This window comes from Pelobates fuscus, chromosome 3, assembly GCF_036172605.1.
Source record: "Pelobates fuscus isolate aPelFus1 chromosome 3, aPelFus1.pri, whole genome shotgun sequence".
Classification (NCBI taxonomy): domain Eukaryota; kingdom Metazoa; phylum Chordata; class Amphibia; order Anura; family Pelobatidae; genus Pelobates; species Pelobates fuscus.
The window spans coordinates 61,168,632-61,181,730 of NC_086319.1; positions in this window are offsets into that span (position 1 = coordinate 61,168,632).

The window sequence follows — 13,099 nt, forward strand, 5'->3', positions numbered from 1 at the left end:
AAAGAAGGGACAGTAATTTAACACCTGGACGATTTCAAAAAGCTAAATTGTTCTGGGGATTTGAAGTTTTCCTTTAAAACTATTTCTCATTTGCATGAAATATTACTTTGTTGTCTGTGAACCTTTGAAAATTCACCACGTTTGGTGATAGCTTCTTAATTTGATCTGAGCATCAGAGCAGGTCTCCCCAGAGATGGGATAATGGGATAATTCATATTATGGGCTAATCAGTACAGAGCTGACAAATCAGTAATCAGTACACTCTACTCAATGTGTTCCTTGTAATAACAGCCACAATTCTATTTTTGACCAAAGTTCCAGCATATCATACTCAGCCCTGTATGATATAAAGAGCATCAGAGCTCAAATGTTTTTTTTTTATTATTATTAATTGAGTTTATTATTTTTCAATAACAAAAGAAAAAAGGTGGGGGGAGGGAGGAGGAGGAGGATAAAGAGCTCCCTGCACTAAAATCCTTTTTTTTTTTTTTTTTTTATATTGTAATATTATTATTAACAGGTGTGTGTATGAATTGGGTCTTAGTCCGGTTGATGTGCTTATGGGGGCTGGAATTGGTAGTGGCGGCACCAAGGTTCCCAGTTTTAAGAGATTTAATGTTTTTGGCTGGCAGTTATCGCAGAAGAGATGTCATACAAGTAATTTAGTCTGATTTTTTTCCATGAGGTTCTTTGCAGACGGGCAATTGGTTGATTTCCAATTGATCGCTATAAGAGCTCTAGCTGCTAGTATCACCTGTGCGGCCAGTGCCTTCTCCTGCTTCGTCCAGCTGGCGGGAAGGTCCAACCATAGGCAGGCCCCAAACTCCAGCGGGAGATTGATATCTACTTTGCTAAGTAACTTAGTAACCTCCATCCACAATGGCTGAATAAGGTCGCATCCCCACCATATGTGGAGCATCGTGCCTCTTTGGGTCTGACATCTCCAGCATCGGTCAGAAGTGTTTGGGTAAATTGTGTTAAGTTTGTCCGGTGTCAGATACCATCAGTACATTATCTTTCTATGAGCTTCCATATGTAAGTAACACGCAGTATATCCAGTCAGTGCATTGACTAGTGCTAGCCATTTGTGGGGAGGAATAGTTTTCCCGCTTTCCTTCTCCCATTTGGACATAAATGGCAGACATGGGGATAGTGGGTAGTTTGATATTGCCTTGTAGCACCTTGAGAGCAATTTAGGTCTAAGGGTGTGTTTCCAACATGTCATAAGGAGATCGCATTGCTGATTAGGTTCCCCATCCTTGCACTCTGTGGTCCTATCTACATGCTCCAATAATGCACTTTTAATTTGGAGGTAAGGGAATACATATCTAGGGGCTCGACTGTACTCCTGTTGGAGCTCAGCAAAGGGAGTGATTGCATTACCTGTAAATAGTTGGGATATATTAGTGATGCCTGCTTCTGCCCATTTGGATAGTGGGAGCCATGGTAACACTGTGGACATGGCGTTTAGTGGAGCCAGTCTATGGAATCTGGGAGTCTTAGACTGAATTGCTCGAAACCTATCCCATATGTGTACGGTCAGTTTTGTTGTAGAAAGGAGCGCACGTGCCCTCCTCCGTTTAGTTGGTGGAGATCACATATACTCTAGGAGTGTCTCATTAGGCCATTGTTTGCCTTCCATGTCGACCCAAAGCAGTTGTCCCTTGTCTGCATGGAGATTTACTGCTTGGGACAGTATGGCTGCCAAGTGATACGTGGCCACCTGCGGTACCCCCATCCCTCCCATCTGGAACGGTCTGTACAAGGTGTGACTCACTACCCTCGCTCGCTTGTTCTCCCATATAAAGCTATTAATAATGGACTGGGCATTTTTACAAAAAGTTTGTGGGATAGGTACAGGCAACATGCGAAATAAGTACAGTAGTTTAGGTAAGGCCATCATTTTCACTGCATTAACTCTCCCTGCCCACGAGAGCATCACGTCTTTCCAGGAGTTCAGGTCCCTGCGGGTTATTTCTAAGAGGGGGATATGGTTTAATTTGTATATAGTATGTATTGATTTAGCAACTCGCACTCCCAAATAGGTTACTGACTCCGTCCTCCAATCAAAATCAAAGGCCTTTTTCAATTCCTCAGCACTCTTCAAAGGGAGATTAATTGGCAAAGCCGTCTTAGCCGTATTAAGTTTGTAATACGAGATAGAGCCAAAAGTTTGTAGGATGGGCATGAGGTTTGGGAGTGATACCTCTGGTTTTGTAAGTGTTAGCAGAATGTCATCGGTAGTGATGTCCCGAACGGTTCGCTGGCGAATAGTTCCTGGCGAACATAGAATGTTCGCGTTCGCCACCGTGGGCGAACACATGCGATGTTCGGTCCGCCCCCTATTCTTTATCATTGAGTAAAATTTGACCCTGTACCTCACAGTCAGCAGACACATTCTAGCCAATCAGCAGCACACCCTCTCAAGCAGACCCTCCCACCTACTGGACAGCATCCATTTTAGATTCATTCGGAAGCTGCAACCATTTTATTTTATTTTTTCAATTTAGTATTATTATTTTTTTTCAGTGCATATAAATGTTACAAGCAGATACTGTGTTACTGCAGATACTCCCTCCAGACACCCTGTGTTACTGCAGATATTCCCTCCAGACACCCTGTGTTACTGCAGATACTCCCTCCAGACACTCTGTGTTACTGCAGATACTCCCTCCAGACACCCTGTGTTACTGCAGATATTCCCTCCAGACACCCTGTGTTACTGCAGATACTCCCTCCAGACACACTGTGTTACTGAAGATACTCCCTCCAGACACCCTGTGTTACTGCAGATATTCCCTCCAGACACCCTGTGTTACTGCAGATACTCCCTCCAGACACTCTGTGTTACTGCAGATACTCCCCCCAGACGCCCTGTGTTACTGCAGATACTCCTCCCAGACGCTCTGTGTTACTGCAGATACTCCCTCCAGACACCCTGTGTTTCTGCCCCCACCCACCGCGCAGGGGTGGGTGCCAGGGGGAGGACAGTAGGTCCCCCCCTCATTATTTTTATGGCCCCCACCCACCGGGCAGGGGTGGGGGCCGGGGGGAGGACAGTAGGTCCCCCCCTCATTATTTTTATGGCCCCCACCCACCACGCAGGGGTGGGGGCCGGGGGAGGACAGTAGATCCCCCCTCATTATTTTTATGGCCGCCACCCACCGCGCAGGGGTGGAGGCAGGGGGAGGACAGTAGGTCCTTCCCATTGTGATTTATGGCCCCCACCCACCGCGCAGGGGTGAAACCTTGGTTAAACAGAGATACTAAATGTGGGATAAAAGCAGTTTGGAAGGTTTTATAGTATATGGAAGAAAGTCCATCCGGTCCTGGCGATTTAGCATTATGTAAATCTTTAACCATTTGCGTAACTTCCTCAACTGAGATTGGTTTAATAAGGTCAGGGATCTTATCAGTGGGCAGCGAAGGTAGCTGGATTGTTCCTAGAAATTTGTTTATCTGTTCTTGTGTTGGTTGGGATGTCAGGTTATCATCTTTAAGATTATAGAGTGTGCGGTAAAACTGAGCAAATTCCTGTACTATTTTATCAGGGTTTACGATTTTCTGTCCCAGGGGGTTGTGAACGTAAGCTATTTTGGTTGCTAGGCTTCGTTTTTTAAGTCTGGATGCAAGTACTTTCCCTGCTCTGTTTCCCTGCTCGTAAAATTTTGCTTTAAGTCGTCTTAGGAAAAAATTTGTTTTAGCCACTTCCAGTTCTTGTAATTGCGTTTGTACTTCTGTAATCTCTCTAAGATGCGTCCTTGAGGGTGTTTGTTTGTTAAGTGAGGTTTATATATTTGGCTATACGCGCGGCTTTGGCCCTACTTGCGTGCTTAATTAGTACTCCCCTAATGTATGCCTTATGGGCTAACCACGTAATTTCTGTGGGTGTGTCTGGTTGAGAAATGGTCATAAAATAGATCTCCAGTTCTCTATGTAGATCTTCCAATACCTGGGGGTCACTAAGCAAGCTTTCATTAAGCCGCCAAGTTCCTCTCCCTTTAGCAGGGAATTGTTCATTCAGGTGGAGAATAAATGGCGCATGGTCCGACCACGTTATAAGGCCTATAGTTGTGTTGACGACGTTGCTGATCAGGGAGGTGGGTATCAAAAAGCGGTCTATTCGGGAGTACGAGTTATGTGTCACAGAGTGGAACGTGAAATCCTTTTCTTGCGGATGTGTCACCCTCCATGGGTCTGTAAAATTCTGCTCTAAGAGAAGTTGATTAAGGTGCCCCGTGGTTGTTTTCCTGCCTGTCTCAGTAGATGCCTTCACTGTGTGGGAAGAGGATGTATCAAGTTGAGTATCTAGAATGAAATTCGCGTCCCCACCTATCACCTACGTCCCCTAATCTGCCTTCGTCCAGTGCATTAAAAATATTGAGGAGAAATGCTGTCTGTGCTGTATGAGGGCCGTATAAGTTAATTAAGGTGTATGGGGCATTATTCAGTAGGCATTGTATAATTAAGTATCTTCCCTGTTTGTCTGTACGTTTTTTTACTAGTTCAAATGCCACATCTCTCCTGATAAGGATCGACACCCCTCGTTTCTTCTTAGAGAAACAGGAATGGAAGTCTAAAGGATACAGAGGGGAGTTGAATTTAGGTCTTTTACCCCATTGGAAATGGGTTTCTTGGAAGAATACAATTTGGGCTTTATCCCTTTTCGCTTCCAATAGTGCCAGCCTCTGTTTATTCGGGGAGTTGAGTCCTTTAGTGTTCAATGATAGAAACGTCAGCACAATTTTATTACGTACAACCTACTATGCTGTCCAGTATTGCTAAGCTGCAGTCCGTCCTCCTTTAAGTTAGTCCTCCAGTCAGTTACCACCTCCACGGGGCTCTGGGTATAGGCCTCCCTGTGTGTTAGCACTATGATTCCCTCGACCAAGACAAAAAAAAACATTAAGATAGAAGAACTTAAGATCAAAATAACAGAAAAAACTTATATACAGTTGCCCAAAAATCATGTGACGGGCACACGGTAGGCAATTAGTATTGGTGACGTATACCGCATACGTCGTAGTGGCCTGGCTCGGGCCACTAGGGGGTGAAGTGGTGCATAGTACTATCTATTGAGTATAACATGTCATAGGGGACCGTCCCTATCCATGGTTTTAACCCTAGACCGAGACAGAGATGTCGAGTCCCTAAGTCAAAATAGGAAGAGGACATGCGTTATGTATCGCGGTCTTGCTCTCTTTATATTACAGCCTACATTCCTGTGTCCGTTTGTACCTGTATACTTTCATCAGTATTAACTTATGGGAATATGCTAAACATGCCCAGTATGAGGGTTATCTTATTTTGTGACTACTTTATTATTATTGCTATTATTTATTTTATTTTTTTTGTTATTATTTTTATTTTTTTATTTTTATTAATTGGATTATTTTTTTTTGTCATCTTACTCCACTATGTTACTATAGGCACGCTAACTCCTTCTCACTTTACAATTATAACAGCCGGCATCTAGAACACTTTCTCTCTCATTCAAACAAAAAACAGTGACAATAAAAGTGTCTATGGTGTGCTATACACTTAGCTGCTTCAATTCTGTGCAGTCTCCAGCCACTCGAGATGGGTGGGCAGGGGTGTCCTTTTCCACCGACTCTGGCTGCGGCAGTGGAATGCTCCACTGTGCTAGTCCGTTCCTCCCGTCTTCTGGGCTAAGAAACACCTTCTCCACTCCATTTCTCCGTGTGATTAGGCGTGTCGGAAAGCCCCATTTGTATGGTATGGCTGCCTCTCTGAGTGCCTTGGTGATAGGGCCAAAAGCTCTTCTTTTAGCAAATTTTTAATGTATTAACAATAAATGTTATTTACTATTTTATACTTTAGTCCAAAGTCCTTTATAGCCATCAGGAACTCCATTGGGGAGAGTGCTATTCCCCCTCTAAAGTAGCACATTGTTTATCAACCTCAGAGCCGGGATTTCAGGGCTCTGCAGAAGGTGAGCACAACTATTTATATTTCAAAATACCATTATAGTATGTGCAATTCTACACAGTTGTTTTTCTGCTTTTCTTCTCGTTGTATACTCCTGGAGGGACACTACCTGGGATAAAGGGGTGTGTTGCTGCCCTAAAAGCATAAAGGATCCTTTTACGGAGCCAATACCATATAGGCTCCTGTCCATGTGAGTGGTTTCAGTCATTACTTACTACCAATTATCCATTTTGGAACATCTGCACTATATTTTTGTTTCTCTTGTTTCCTTTTATATGTACATTCAAGTTTTTCAAGACTGTCACTGTACCAAAGGGGTGAGTAAACCCCTCTACTGTTTAGAGCTCTCATAGTTTGTTTAAGGTCTGTCAGCAGGATCCTAATGTTTCCTTCAGCATGGGGGATGTGTTGGAGGCGAGATACTGAGGTTACATCACTTGCCTCTGATTCAGATGCTGGTGAGTGCGCCACGTTGGCGCCATCTTGGAGCAGCTTGCTCGATGTTGAGAGGGCCGAGATCTGCAGGTTCGCGGCTTTTTGCCTCTGCTTTCTGGCTGGCTTGTTTGACATCGCGGTCTGCCGGTATTTGACAGTTGAGGCAGCCGTTTTGTCCAGTCTAGTGCTGTGGTTACAGGCTTTAAGGTACTTAGTCCGACGGAGCTAGTCTCTCACACGTCCAGCTCCATTCATATCTTAGCCACGCCCCGAGCTCAAATGGTTTTAAATAAATATGATACACAAATACATATATTATCCCAAGCAAAAAATAAATGCATACAGATTAAAAACTTTACTATAGAGAAAATATTCTAATAGGAATAGCAATCAACAACAAGAGAATTTGCAGATCCACCAACAAAGACAAAATGTTTGGTTATTAATGAATCCCTTACATTGCTTGCCTTGTCTACATACTTTATTTTCTAAATATATTTTGTTTTATTGCTGGATTCCCACACAAACACATTGTACTTTCTGCCATGTTGATGGCATTTGGTGGTCTTTATCTATTACAAAATGGCCTTTGGTATGTAGTGGTCATTGATTTTCCCATGTGGCAGTCTAGTAGACTGTAGGTCACTGAAAGTGTAATTAGGAATCAGAAGGCAGGTCAAGACGGGAGACTTTATAGATACATGATCAGACAATGATGTGGATAAAAGACTCTAGTTTGTAAATGTTAAATGAACAATCCCGTCATGATAGCCACTACCCCACAAGACTTCACATGTGCCTTATTTACTAATATTCATTGCAGTACTTGAAATAACAGATGAAAGGAGTATCATATTAACATGTGATTGCTTTACATCATCTAAAATGTAATCTTTTAACAGCTCAAGGAATTATCTTCTAAAATCCTTTAGGGCCTTTAGGGGCCTTCTTCCTGAAAGCAGACATGATAATTAAAGGGGCACTGCAGGCTGGCATTGGCCTCCGTCTTTTAAGGCATTATGAAGATAATACATCAAACATGATTACAAATATGCTAACTACTAGATATACCTAGACCTCACTCTTTAGATAACTGCTAGAATATGTTAATTATTCAGGGCATCAGAAGAAACTATGAAATGGTTTAGATACTTAATAATCTAAAATGGTGTACTGTGCATATGCTATATACCACATTCACATTGGCTCATGCATCTTAAACCCCAGACGTTTGTGAACTACAATCCCTATGATTTTCTGACCATCTATTACATTAAAATAATTCTGGGAGTTGTAGGCAATTAACATCTGGTGGGAACAGGGATTGACATCTCTTCCTTAGCACCATGCACCAATGTTTTTCTTTCAATGGTAATTGTAAAGCCCTCTGAAATATATTGACACTATCTAAATGATTGTAATAACAGAGAGACAAGCTAGCCTAATGCTGAAAGAAATACCGAACATACACAACAGGCCTGGTCAAAAGAGTTTCATGAATGAAATATTTGCTATAGCTATAGCCTACTATGCATCAACGTATGGTCTGTACACATATCCCATCCAACACGTAGAAGAACTGTATTTTTCTTCTAAGACCTTCCCGGCTTTGATGTATATGAAATGCACAACTACACATTTCCTGCTATCTTTTCTGTTTATTCCATTTGAAAGTAGGAGCAAAGAGAATGGTACTAAAGTGGTTTATGCAACTTTTTTTTATTTATTTTTTTCTTATCGAACAGATTTTTATGAGAGCAAACCGTCGCCTGCGCAGAGGCTAAGGTATCGGTTCAAAAGGATCAATGCAGAATATCACCTGCGCAGAGGCGAATTAGTCAGTACATATAAACATATTTAAACTTTGCAGGAATGCATTTGTACATATTTCAGCACAGACTGCGCATAATGAACAGATGTATTATGTTACGCTAGCTGCTCGTGAGCGTTAAGCTACATGGTTAGGTATCGTATAACAGCGCTTTGCGAGCTTAGACACAAATATGCCTTAATAAAAATTTAAAGAAAACTAATAGTGCAAAAAAACTGTATGCATGGTACACACGCTCAGATTAAGGTATCGGTTCAAAAGGGTCAATGCAGAATATCACCTGCGCAGAGGCGAATTAGGCAGTACATATAAACATATATAAACTTTGCAGGAATGCATTTGTACATATTTTAGCACAGACTGCGCATAATGAACAGAAGTATTATGTTACGCTAGCTGCTCGTGAGCGTGAAGCTTCATGGTTATGTATCTTATAACCGCGCTTTGCGGGCTTAAACACAGATATGCCTCAATAAAAATTTAAAGAAAACTAATAGCGCAAATTTTTTTAATTAATCTCTAGTCTTATACGTAGTTAAATGAACATGCAGGCGAGTAAAGTAAGTACGCAGTAACCCTACAAAAATAGGTTTTGCTTCAGATAAAACCTAAAAACTATAGCTTTAAAACTAACAACAAAGAAGCTGAATTACCGTATTTATCGGCGTATAACACGCACTTTTTCTCCCTGAAAATAGGGAGAAAATCATGGGTGCATGTTATACGCCGATATCCTACATTTACTTACCTGTCTTGAAGCGTGGGCCGGCTTCACAGCGCGCACCGCGGAACTGGAACTTAAATTTCAGGTTCCGGTTTCCAGGGGGACTGAAAGGAAGTGTGCACACTATTGTGTGCACACTTCCTTTCAGTCCCGCCGGTACTGGAACTTAAATTTCAGGTTCCGGTTTCCGGCGGGACTGAAAGGAAGTGTGCACACTATTGTGTGCACACTTCCTTTCAGTCCCGCCGGAAACCGGAACCTGAAATTTAAGTTCCAGTTCCGCGGTGCGCGCTGTGAAGCCGGCCCACGCTTCAAGACAGGTAAGTAAATATGGGACAGAGGGAAAGTGCACTAGGGGACACTATGGGAGGGGGGGGGACACACTATGGGGGGTGGAGAATACTATGGGGGGGGAAGAATACTATGGAAAGGGGGGATACTATGGGGGGGAAGAATACTATGGAAAGGGGGGGACACTATGGGAGGGGGGGAGAATACTATGGGAGGGGGGAGAGAATATTATGGGGGGGAATACTATGGGAGGGGGGAGAGAATACTATGGGAGGGGGGAGAGAATACTATGGGAGGGGGGGGAGATTACTATGGAAAGGGAGGGGAACACTATGGGATGAGGGGGGGGAATACTATGGGAGAGGTGGAAATTTCCTGGAATTTCCTTCTGGAAATGAGGTGCGTGTTATACGCCGGGGCGTGTTATACGCCGATAAATACGGTATGTTTAAGAGTTGTGCACTTTATATGCGGGTTGTCAGGCTTAATATGCTGTAAATACAACTGCTGTGTAAGAATACACAATGGAGCTATCTGGTCAGCTAGTATGCAGTAGTAAACGGCTGCATTACAAGTGTAAGCTAATAACACTCCGATCAATAAGCATTACTACAAACTGTTCCAACTTTTAACCTAGAACGCAAACCCACAGAGGAGCGGACAAATGTAATCGGGAGCTGTTATCGCTGTTAACAGTTGCAGGGCTGGTCTGTCCATGAGACTAGAGCGCTGAGGGCCTCTCTTTGCGCAGCTGCCCCATCGTTCCTGGGGCGCCGAGCCGCTGTCTGTCCTCCCCGCAACAACCCCAGTCCATCACCAGGGTCCTCCGTAGCCCCGTGGGCACTCGGGGGCAGGGGCTATCCATTCGACTCCCACCTAGAGTCCACGGGCCCCTCGCTCCCTGCACCTCCCCAACACCACCCAAGATCCCAGACTCAGAGGAGCATGTTGCCCATTGTCTCACCCAGTGCCGGCCACTGTCGCAGAGCTGGTGCGCACCCCCCCGGCCACCGGTTTGCCGGAGGGGCCACGCAGACCCGCCCCACCGGGCTCATGGCTTTAGGGACATGGCCATCTGGGGACCCCACATACCCAGAGGCTGGGGCATCCACTCCTCCAGCGGGCAGGCAGTCATCACGGGGGTTCCATCTAGCGCTCGCCGGTGCTCAGGTCCGCATGGGCCGTTCAATATGGCCCACCATAGCCATTACTCTCCAATTTCACCCCCCCAGTTTTGTGGAAGTACCGTCGGTGCATGCTCTCGCCTGTGATGGGGCCAATCCCTTTTGCTCCCGGTCTGGGTGCCTCCTCGGGCAGGTGTTTCAGCCCCCTTGTGTGCATCTCCGATGTTGCTGGCTGGCTGAGTTACATGCAGCCGGTGCCAGTGCAGGCGGTCGGCATCCGAACCCCGCGGGTATCTCCGTTGCAGTCCGCGCCACCGCCTGGTAGCTGGGATATCCCCCGTCGGCCACTGGAGGGGGGCAGGGCCGTGCCCCGGGCCTGGTATCTCCCCCTGTCCAGGTATCTGTCACGGGATGTCACTGCTCGCCATTGCCGCGTTACCAGCAATGGCCGCCAGCATTCTGGTGCTCTGCCATGTGTGGGCCGGTTCCGGCCTTCTCATCTTGCCTGGCTTGCGTCGGGCATCATGCAGGCATCAGGGGTAAGCTGGCACTGTTCTCCCTTCATGAATGGCGGGGTTTCGTGCACATAGGCGATTATTTTAGGGCCTTTTTAGCAGCATATTGCAGGAGCCCATGTTAGTGGCGTCCAATCGGCCCGGCGGCCCGGCCCCACCCCCGGTTTATGCAACTTTTAAGCAAAATTATTCAGGTTGTGTTTTGTATGACACCTTCTCAGATACTTTTATTACATCTTAGGTGCCTGCAATGCTCCTTTAGTGGTTCTTACTTTTAAAAGGGAAAACGTCTCTTCTCAGGGTTTTTAATAGAATGGTTATTTATCCCCTATATTTAGTAAATACGTGTTTGTTATGTCTGAAGTATATACTTATTTAATATTTATTTCTATTCTAGAACCATGTGAAACCATCTTGGCTCCCATAAATCATTATTATAAGCCCTTACACATATCTGTTGTTGTTTCTTCCTAATCCAATGCAATGTATGTTCTAGCTATGCCAGGACTAAATTGATTGAAATGCAATTTGTTAAACCAAGAACATAAATTTAACACAAAATGGAGCATCTCATGAACAAACTAAAATAGTAAATAACATATATTCTCTAACTTTATATACTAATATACATTAAAAAAAATATTAATAACAATATTTTAAAAATGCTGGTGAAGGGTTTCATTATTTGCCAACTCCTTTAAAAGACATTGAAAAGTGGGTTTGTTATATATCTTCTTAAATGCCAAAGCGTGGTTTCGCTACACTGGACCAACTTTGAAACCCTTGAAAAAACAACAGCATCATTTAAAATCCCTTCAACCTCCTCCACATTTGCTAAACATTTCTGGCCTTGGGCATAGAGCAGCTAAATTAAGATTTATGGTCATAGAAAGAGAACACACATAAAAGCAATCAAGACATAAATTCAAGGGAAGAAAAATGTTTAACATTTATGATTTTGAGTTCCCACCCCCAAATTAAGGAATTGAAGATATGGCATTGTCATGAGTTGAGTTATTAGGGTTCTAAAGGTTCAGACATGTTTCCCTCTTCCTTCACAAATCAGAAATTACAACTTTTTGGGGAATGCTACTGATATGAATTTACTCTCTGGCAAAACAGAATTGTAATCTAATCTATGTCCATCTCCAGTCAATCTTAATCCTGGTACACATGTTTAACCTTTCAGGTTTTTCAATTTTCTTTATAACAGGAAGGCCTTGTTGCCCTGTGACGTTATTTCAGATCTACAACTGTCATGGTTATTTACTAAACTCTAGTTATTAAGCCCGAACTGTAAAACTGAGTCTAAAATAACTTGAAAAAATTAAGCTGTATAATTCAGATGTAGTCAGAACTTGGCTACTCTAGCAGTTAAAATATTTATGCACAAATCAGCCAGCTTTGTTCTAGATTTGTGCACTGTGGGATTTTTCGGTTCGGCCAAATCATTTTTCCCGAAATTTTACTTTTGTTTAGGATGTTCATGACAGTCCTGCTTGACTGAACGTTTTGCATGGAAAACTGTTTGTGGAAATATCTGGACAAACCAAAAAAGGTGCAAAAATGGGCCAACTAAATGTGAATTTTCCCACCTGAAACTTGTTTTAGTCTTCCAATGCTAGTTCATGGAACGTTTCAGCTACATAGAACATTGTCCATGGATCTGTTATAATACTCAACATTTAGTAGCTGTCCCAAAGCCATCAATCATTGTTTTTTGTTTTTTTACCATCAATCTTCTCTCTTTTAGCACCATGGGTAAAACCTTAATCCCGAAGAATCCAAAAAATATTTGGGCCTTACCTTGTCATTTCCTTAGTTTTTCATCCATATGGTACTTTGAAGACATGGTGTTCAGCAGTACAGACGATCGTCCCAAATTCACCCAAATTGAGATTTGGCCAAAACCAAATGCTCAGATTTACTTTGTACCCTATCTAATGTGCATGCCTGCATTGAGTCAACTAAATCCTACTTTAAAAGCATTTAAATTGTAGACATAATAATATCTTCCATTTAACACGAATGGCATCTAGTGCTGGTCAGAGTTCTGAATCACAATGTCTGTCTGGTTCTTTCTGCCACTGAGTCTCATGTCTCATACATATATATGCCATTGAGTCTCATTATTAGTATTATTTTATTTATATAGCGCCAGCAAATTCCATAGCGCTGTACAATGTCTCATAAATATTAATAATTACACACTATTTGTGTTTCGGGCAAC